Source organism: Tenrec ecaudatus, chromosome 10, assembly GCF_050624435.1.
Source record: "Tenrec ecaudatus isolate mTenEca1 chromosome 10, mTenEca1.hap1, whole genome shotgun sequence".
Lineage (NCBI taxonomy): Eukaryota > Metazoa > Chordata > Mammalia > Afrosoricida > Tenrecidae > Tenrec > Tenrec ecaudatus.
This window is the reverse complement of record NC_134539.1, coordinates 112,477,058-112,486,730: the sequence shown is the minus strand read 5'-3', so window position 1 is coordinate 112,486,730 and position 9,673 is coordinate 112,477,058.

Below are 9,673 nucleotides of genomic sequence, written 5' to 3'. Positions count from 1 at the left end.
AAAACTCAGCTGCCACCGTGCTGTGGTTCATTTGTTCCAGATAGTAAACACGTGCAACGTCAATTATACTAATGTGTTTTGCTCCAGTTGAAATAAGGAGGCTGATGAGGAGGCCAGGACACTGGACTTCATTCTGTCTGACCAGGCTGCTCTCTGGCAACACGTTTTTCCTGTCTCTCTTTGTAACTGGTAATTAGGCTCTCAGCTGAGCTGTCAGGAATCTTGACAAGTTTCATAGGCAGTCACCGTCAGACAATTTACAACTCTGGGCTTTTCACAGCTGGTGTGTTCCCTCCTAGGAAACCAAAGTTCTCAATCCCAAACTCCGACCATTCAGGAGACTGATCTAAGAGGAACACGAGCATCCTCGGTACAGCATCCAATGCCAAAGCAAACGGTGCGGTCCAGTGGTGGTGACATGGAAACCCTCCGTTCTCCTGGACATTCCGGAGCAGGAAGGGCTGGTTTGGTAATGGAGTGGAAGTGATCAAAGTCCCAAGCGGCAAGGGGGCGTGGGAATCTGACAAAGCCTTTCAAAGATGGAGAGAGAAATTTTAGTTAATATTCAGAAGTCAATGTATCTGATACGGGTCTAGTATCCAAAATACAAGAATTCTACCACTTAACAGCAAAATGGCAAATAACCCAATCAAAGACTTGAAGAGGCATTTCATCAAAGAAGATACTCAAAGGGCCAACAAAGGACACGAAAACATGCTCCACCTCACTGGCTGGGTTGTTACGTGCCCTTTAGTCAGTCTGACTCACAGTAAGCCTGTGCACAAGAGAACAAAACACGGCCTGGTCCTACACCAGCCTCCCAAGTGTTCTTATGTTTGAGTTCATGATTGCAGCCAGGGGTCAATCCACCTCATGCCAGGCCTTCCTCTTTCCTGCTGCCCTTCCACTTGACCAAGCATGATGTCCTTTTCTAGGGACTAGTCTCTCCTGCTAACATGTTCACAGCACGTGAGCCAAAGTCCCATTACCCTTCCCTCTAAGAAGCATGCTGGCTGTACTTCTACTATGACAGATTTATTGGTTCTTTAGCAGTCTATGGTACTTTCAATATTCTTCCCCAGCCTCCTCACTCAAATGCATCGATGTTTCTTAGGTCTTCTCTTATTCAATGTCCAGCTTTCACATGCATACGAGGCCATTGAAAAATACAGGTGCACTTGAGTCCTCAAAGTAACATCCTTGCTTTTGAACGCTGTGAAGAGGTCATGTGCAGCAGATTTGCCCAATGCAAGGAATGCATCATTTGACCACTTGACTGCTGCTTCCATGAGCGTTGATTATAGATCTCAGCAAGACGGAGAAAGCCATTGGAAGTAAAGGCACGAATAAACGCAAAAACTTGTACATCAATGTTCAGTGCAGCATTTTCTCAATAGTCAAAAGGTGGAAACAACAAAAATGTCCACCCACAGATGAGTAGATAAACAAAATGTGGTGCATACGCATGTACACCATTTACTACTCAGCCATAGAGACAGAGAAAGGCCTCATGACACACGTCCCAGCCTTGAAAACATGTGGAATGAAATAAGTCAGTTGCAAAAGATTAGCTACTGTGGGATCTCATTTTCATAAAATAAGCAAAGACGTAGAAGCCAAAGATCGTTAGTGGACACTGCGGATAGGGAGGAGGGGAAGCGGCAGTTTACGCCTATAACAGTGGTGGGATGATTTGGGCAAAGAGAGTGAGGACATCTGCACAATTTGAGCAATATAATCAATGTTTCTGAACTGTCCATGTAGAAATTGCTGAGGTGATATAAGTTTTGGTAAGTGTATTTTCAACACAGGATTTTTTTTTAATTAGTTGTCTTTTTTCCCATCTGCTTTAAAAAGTCTGACTCCTTTTTGATGCGGGAACCTAGGTAACCTCACTGAGTTAATAGATTGTTTACCTACACTGCAGCACTTGCAGGCTGATTCTGATAGGTTTTGTCCAGCTCATCTCTTACTTTTGCTGCCCACCCACTCTCTCCCCGCTGATGGCCGAATCTCCATGGTTCTGCTGGGGACAAGTCCCTCTGTAGTCATAGTCTGCATGGTTCTTGTGAGGCTGACTCTATTTGTACTCCCGGGGTGGAGCCTGTTTATCAGGCCTAAGCCAATCAGCAGATGCAGGATGACATTTTCTCAGGTCTGACTCAGAGTTGGGCACGGGGCCCCATGAGATGCAGTAAGATTTCATTTGACATTCTTGAGAAAGAACGTCTCTTATTTTTTGCGCTCACAGATTTGAAGTTTGATGATAATAAGAATGAAATCGCTTTTATTACGTTCTTATGGTAGGGACCACTCTAAGCACTGAATGCATTTACTCTTCACAAAATGTTTATTGGATGGGCACACTTCTTTTGCCCTTTTATAAGTAACAGAACTGAGGGGCAGACAGGGAGTTCCCATGAACTTGCCAAAGTTGTGACAGTAGGTGGTAAGTCCGGGTGTCAAATGTGTCCTTCACCTGGAACTGCTATTCTCTTTGCCTTGGGAGGATGTAGGGGCTGGAAAGGCTGTGACTTCTTGTGAAGTTTCAGACCGAAGACAGCAGAGTGGAAGCACAAGTCTTGGCTGTGAAATCAGGTAGTTTCAGTCTTCGAACTAGCTTAGTGAGCTGATAAAATCCCATTTTGCCTAAGCTATTTTATTTTAGTCGTTCAATGAGGCTGAGGATAGCTCCAACAATGGGCGCAAAGAACAACAACTGTGAGGGGTCGCAGGGAGGAGAGGAGCCAGTCAGGGTGCAGTGTAGCATCGATACAACTTTCCTCTAGTTCTTATAAATGCTTTCTTCCGTGCCCTACTATCGTGATCCCAATTCTACCTTAAAAATCTGGCTAGACCAGAGGATGTACACTGGTACAGATAGGAGCTGGAAACACAGGGAATCCAGGGCAGATGATCCCTTCAGGACCAGTGGTGAGAGTGGCAATACTGGGAGGTCAGAGAGGGTGGGGTAGAAAAGGCGAACTGATTATAAGCATCTGCATATAATCTCCTCCCCTGGGGACGAACAACAGAAAAGTGGGTGAAGGGAGATGTCGGATGGTGCAAGATATGACAAAATAATAATTTATAAATGTCCAAGGGTTCATGATGGAAGGGGCAGCAGGGAGGAAGGGGAAAGATGAAAAATGAGGTGCTGATTGCAAGAGCCCAAGTGGAAATCAAATGTTTTGAGAATGATGAGGGCAACGAATGTACAAATGTGCTTTACACAATTGACATATGTATGGATTGTGATAAGAGTTGTGTGAGCCCCCAATTAAAAAAAAAGCACAACAATTGTGAGGATGGGTACAGGTCAGAATAACAGTTCATTTGGTTGAACACAAAAGTGAACCACCAACCCCTAGACACCCAGCAACACAACCATTGTAGATGTACTTGCAACCCCAGAGTTCTGAATAACATAGGAGTATTCGTCTTTTGGCCTTTCCCATTAGGTTTTGCTCTTTCCAGGAATAGGAATGCTATCTTATTCATCTCTCTATCCGTGGAGCCTAGTACGATGCACATAACCGACATTCAAGAAATGTTTGCTACCTATGCATTTAATCATTCAACAAATATTTATGGCTGATCTGCTATGTGCCAGGAGCTGAGCTAGATGCCAGAGATAGAAAGAACAAGCGAATGAAGGCTGTTTGTCTGGAGCATGTGGGAGAACAACTGTTGCAACTAAACAAAACAGAACTCCAGGGGAAGGGTCATTGTGGTCCTAGATCACTTGCCTGGAAATTGTCACCGTAGTCGTATGTGCCTGGCTGATGGGCCCGCGCATCCTGAGCTGCTACACACGCCGGGTGCTTTCAGAGTTGTCTACGATTCTAAGACTGACTGGAAGGCACCTGCTTCCCACCTATGTACTTAATCAGAATGACACTTGGCCCTGTCATAGGAACCACACATGTTCTGTTCTGTGGTGCTTCTTTGTGTTGCTTCAATCTTAGAAGTATGTCCTGTGTAGAGACCAACGCTTATTAATGGTTATCAGGGGGAGGGAGACTGGGGAAAGAGGCAGCCAATAGTGGTGGAAAATGGCATCTCTTAAGGGAAGGCTTGCCCAGCCAAGCATTGCAATTTCTGTCAGTAAATTGTACACCTGTAAAAAACGGAATTTTCAACAGTTGTGTGATAACTGTATTTAAAGCAATGACACCCCCAAAAAGAGTTGCTGCCAAGGCTGTTAATGTACAAGAAAACATCTCATGGGATTTGGTTCCTTGGATTGGAGATTTAGGTCATGGTTTTGTGGGCATTGCAGTTATTTGACCTAAGAGTGAGTTGAATACTTCTGTTCTAGCTCCTAGTTCATGATGTAGTTAGTGCCTGGGATCCTACAAGCTTGGAAGCGGCCATCCAAAGCACAATAGCGGGTCTCTACTCCACAGAGAAAGGAGCGTTGAGAACAATGAGAGAGTTAGGAATAAGAGAAAGATGTTTGATTGTTCCATGAATAACGAGACCAGAACTGGATGGTGCCTGACCATTTTCATCAAAGCTTCCACAGAAGGGAGAAAATTCAGAACATAATTTCAAATTTTCATGGCCTCTGGGCTTTCTGGAGTCTGCCTAAGGATTGTGCTCTTTTAGGAGCTATCGATATGAGATCAAATTGATAACAGCAATCGAAAAAACTCGGCAGGAACCTTAGGGTCAGTGAGCTCATGAAAGAAGACCTGGAAGCAGGTGTGTGAGAAGGGTTCCACAGCTGAAAGGCGGCTAACAGTGTCACTAGAAGTAGAAACTGTTGAGTTCGTGTATATTTTGCTGGTATGGTCTCAACAACAACAATAGAAAGAAAACAAACAAACCTTATGTCGTGTCAAATGAGTTTTCCCTGCTCCTTATTCAGGGCTTCATTAGAGTTCAAAAAAGACCATAGATATAAAAGTCCAATTGTAAACAGATGGTAGTTTCTTTGACCTGGTCACACACATGCTAGTGTACCCTACTCTAGCTGCTCTCCCCACCAAACCATCTCATTTGGGCTCGCCAGCAGTTTCATTCTACTTGTAGGGAACAGCTGTTGTTTTTGTCTGTCCAGAATTTCTCCCTCTTCTTTTGGCAATCGTACCCTACATTCCTTGAGGGGAAATTCCCCTTCACTATTCTATGTAGTTCTATGTAGCTGCTCCTTTAAATCGTTTGTCCCAGGGCGGGCACATAATGCCAGCTAGGGCAGTAACACATCTCATTACTGGGTGAAGTCACTGAGTTAAGGAGGAGCATATGGCACGGGGCCCAAGCGGGGCCACTCAGGGCTGCTCCTTGGGATTTTTCTGTAGAGCACTGTTACTAGAGAGTAGAAAGCTTTCCTCTCCTTTGGGATCATTGAGCTGGGACGGTGTAAATCTGGACCGGCTGAAGCTATTCCATCCTATCCTCCCAGTCCAAGGTCCCTCTGCTACATGAAAGAAACTATTCAGATGTAAGTTCTACTCATTATGAAATATGAGACGTCTGCTTAACCCTCCATGGAGACATGTTTAGAGGTCCTAAGTTCCACATTCTGATCTGCTCACCCTCACAAACTTCTAAATACCTTCAATTCTACACACTCTGACGACAGACATGGTTATCATGATGTAGACTTCACTCAATGGCAACTGGTTTGAGAGTTTTTACAGTTCTAGGTTGAGAAGATTTATGAAGAGAAGAACCAAGGGATGAGTTTAGATCTTTGTCTGCTGTTCAGGCATTTGGGGACAGCAGGTTGGAAAGAGTAGGCTGTGAAGGGGCAGTCACACGTCAATGTACACAATCTGAAAGTTGGAGACAAAGGCTCCCATCACTCGTGACCACAGTATACGAGAGGCAAAGGAAGTATTTGATTTAAACCACTATTCAAAATCTTCCTTAATTTCCCGTATGTTGATAGACTCCGCGACAGCATTCGTACTTGGATTTATGAAACTGGGTGGCAGCAGCGGGAAGCACCTGAGCCTCCCAGGCTCATCAGCAGCCCCCCCACCCCTCAGAACACACACCTACATATACCTTAAAGCAGAATCCACTGATCAATGATCCGGTTTTCAACATTTTCTGTACTTTTGTTTTTTGCTTGTTCGTAGTAGGGTGTCTCTCAGGTGTTATGTCATTGGAGATCACCTGCATGAAGTTGTGTTATAGATTTTTCTGATGAACCTATAGAGACAGCAAGTAGAATATGGGTTTGGGGTGGGGGGTAGGGGTACAGTGGGCATGCCAGAATGAATGATAGATGGTGTCAAGGAGTCCAGGAAGAAAAAGAATGTTTGGAAACTGCTTGTGGTAACAATTGTACCATTCTGCTTGATGTAATTGAACTATGGAATGATATGGTGTATGTATTAACTCCAAATAATAATCGAAAAACCCCACAGAATCAAGTCTTTGGAGAAACGTAACCAAGCAATAAGGAGCGGAGTGTGGTGTGTGGAAAGGCAGGTGCGGGGAAGGGGAGACAGAGACAAACACCTAACAACATGTTTTTAGTTCCTGAGGCATTGGACTCCTCATTACATAGTCTAATAAGCTCCTTTAACTCCTCCCTTAAGCAGATTTAAACGGTCACTTTCAAACGAAAGATTTCTTACTAGGACAGCACCACTAGGAGAAGGCTAAAAAGGAGAGCCAAGGACAATTCCAAGCCAATTAAATATCAATTTACTTAGGTTTTGATTACTTGTTGATTCTATTTTTTTATCCTATAGAGCACAGAATCTCAATGGAGTTTATGTAGACTTAAAAGAAAAAGGAAAAAAACCCTGACAGGTGCCAGTCAAAGAGAAGGGCAGGGCCAAATTGTCAATTGGTCTAGAAGATATACCGTAGGCACATTCCCCAAACTTCTCAGTCCACAAACATGCTGCCCAACCCTTCCCACTTTCACAGATGCCCCAGACCATCAGGATGCACTGATCATGGGGTGTCTGCCACAGGGTAGTGTCTCAGATAGCTGTGGGATGAATATTTACCTCCTTACACATACTCAATAATAGCTGACACCTTAAAGTGTTTCCCATCAGCTAGGCTAAGTGCTGAGTACTTTGTGTGTCATCTCATTTAAACCTCACACAACTCTCCCAAGGAGGTGAGGTTGATACCCTCTTTACAGGTAATGGAAAGGAAGGCTCAGCATGATTATGAAACAGACCGCAAATGATTTACTAGTGTCAGACTAGTGAGGAATGGAGGTAGGGCTCTAAAGGACTCTAAAGCCTGTGTTTTTAACTCCTTATCAGGAGCCCTGATGGGTTATGTGTTGGCCTGCTAACTCCAAGGTCTGAAGTTCCAAACTACCATCTGTATAGAACTGTGTGAGAAATGAGCCTTTCTGCTGTCTTAAAGATTTACAGTCTCAGAAGCCCACAGAGGCAGTGCTCTGAGTCAGCATCAACTCAAGGACAGTGCGTTTGGTTTGGGGTTTGGTACTGCCTTCTCATTTACTGTCTGATTTCTTAAGGGGACTTTGAGTAGCTGCTTTCACTTATTCATGGCTTGCTGCACATACTTATCTGATAGATACCTGAGACTGAAAGGTTTCTGGGTCAGTACCTTATTGTACTAAATTGAATCCTACCATCCTTAGGATATCTTGGCCCGGCATGTATCCGTTCCTGTGGGATAAAATGGAAGAAACTGTTGCCTCCCAAATGGAAGATTGGAATTTAAAAAACATGCTCACAAAATGGATATAATTATAAGGGAATGATGAGGTACAAGAAATAATTCTGTACACAATTGGTTTTGTTTGCCAGCATGTGAAAGCCATGCTTACATCGAGAAGCCTTCCGTAGACAGACATGTCTGTATGGCAGCCAGACTACAGCCTGCTTCAGTTGGTTGATCCTGAGTCCTGAAGACAAAAATTCTTGGAGCCAATAACTGACAGCAGTTCAGAGTTGAATCCAGCAATTCTCTTACTTCATTTATTTATATAATGATCAGTTCCTTGGAGTGTCTCATTCCTGGTTTCTCAACTAGGCATTCTAAGACACATTTTTCCTCCTAATCTCTTCCATATTTTACTGGTTTTCCTTCTTCTACTTTAAAGAAATAGAGATTTCTATAACTAATTACAATGTTCAATATGATTGCAAAAAATTATATACTAGATAATGCTGGGGGAAAATATCATTATGACCAAAGAAACTTCCCCTAGGCTTCACTAGTTTCCTAGAACACCAAGAGGAAACTTTCCTCTTTCCCCCTACATAGGGATTGTTGGCATACATGCACACACATGCACACTGTGCGCACACACACATATGTGCTCACATCCATCAAAGTTCAAGTGAGCTGCAGGTATTGTTTGCACAATCCCCACTGTAAGTTTTCGAGTCGCAAGGGGCTCTGGAGGTTATTTTAGGCGGTAAGCACACTTCCGAGATGTTGCAGGTTTGGTTCCAGAACACAACAGTCAAGCAAATGTTGTCGCAAAGCAAATCACATGCAAATATGCTTCTCAGTGCATATAAAAGTTATGTTTACCCTATACTGCCGTCTATTAGGTGTGCAATAGCATCAGGAAAATCCTGAAAGATTGTGAGAACTACCAAAATGCGACACAAGGACAAGCTGTTGGAAAAATGGCAACAAAAGACTTGCTGGATATAGTGTGACCACACACCTTCATTTATAAAAATGCAATTATCTGTAAAGTACAATGAAATGAGGTAGGCCTGTACTATAAAACATGGAGCTTCACAAGGCTGCAATTAAGGTCTGGTTTAGCAAGGTCATATGTTCACTGCTTGTTTTGCATTGTTATTGAAATAAGGATATGGAATTGTAAGTACCTGGAAAAGGAGGAGTTCATGGGAGGGAGATTGAGAGGCAGTAGGAAAAAATATATATATATATATATAGAGAGAGAGAGGCTTAAGATTCACATTGCACTTGCACTCCAATTTTAGCTCTCTACTCACTAGCTGCTTAGTGCTACGCAAAATTACTTAACGGTTCTGAGCTACTTTTCACCTTGTAATCATCATCATCAGAATCATCCCCATCTTTCAGGATGGTTGGTAGGATCAAGGTACAATGAATATAAAGTCCTTGAGTTATATTGTGAATGACACAGAGAAACTGTAAATATTAGTTCTTTCACCCATTCAGTATTTTACTTTAATCACACATAGTTAGAATGCAATAGCATTTGTTACATTAGGATGGCAAGTAACCTTGTACAATCGATTCAACCCTCTGCTAAGCTAGAGTTCTTAAACAATAGCTTCAATAGATGCATATGCTTTAATAGTCATATGAATGTACCCGAACACACATTGATCAGCTATCTTCTCACATCTACATGTGTAATGACAACTACATCAATATTTTATATACTCTTTAAAAAATAATTTTATTAGGGGATTTTATATCCTCTTATACACACCAGAAATGTGTGAGTCATTGTGTCCTTAGTTGGTAGTATCTATAGTGTAATTTGGCCCCAAGAATACACAAACAGAGTGTGTTTTGGATTCATTAAGACCTGGGCTCACATTCTAGCTCATCACTTAAGTGATCAAGGGTCAGTGACAGAAGCTTTCTTTATGATTTCCTGATAGGTAAACATGAAGCCAATAATAATAGTACCTACCTCACAGGATTGTTGGGAGGGTTAAATAAGACCTCGTATAGAAGAGGGCTTGTTATTGGTTTTGTCACT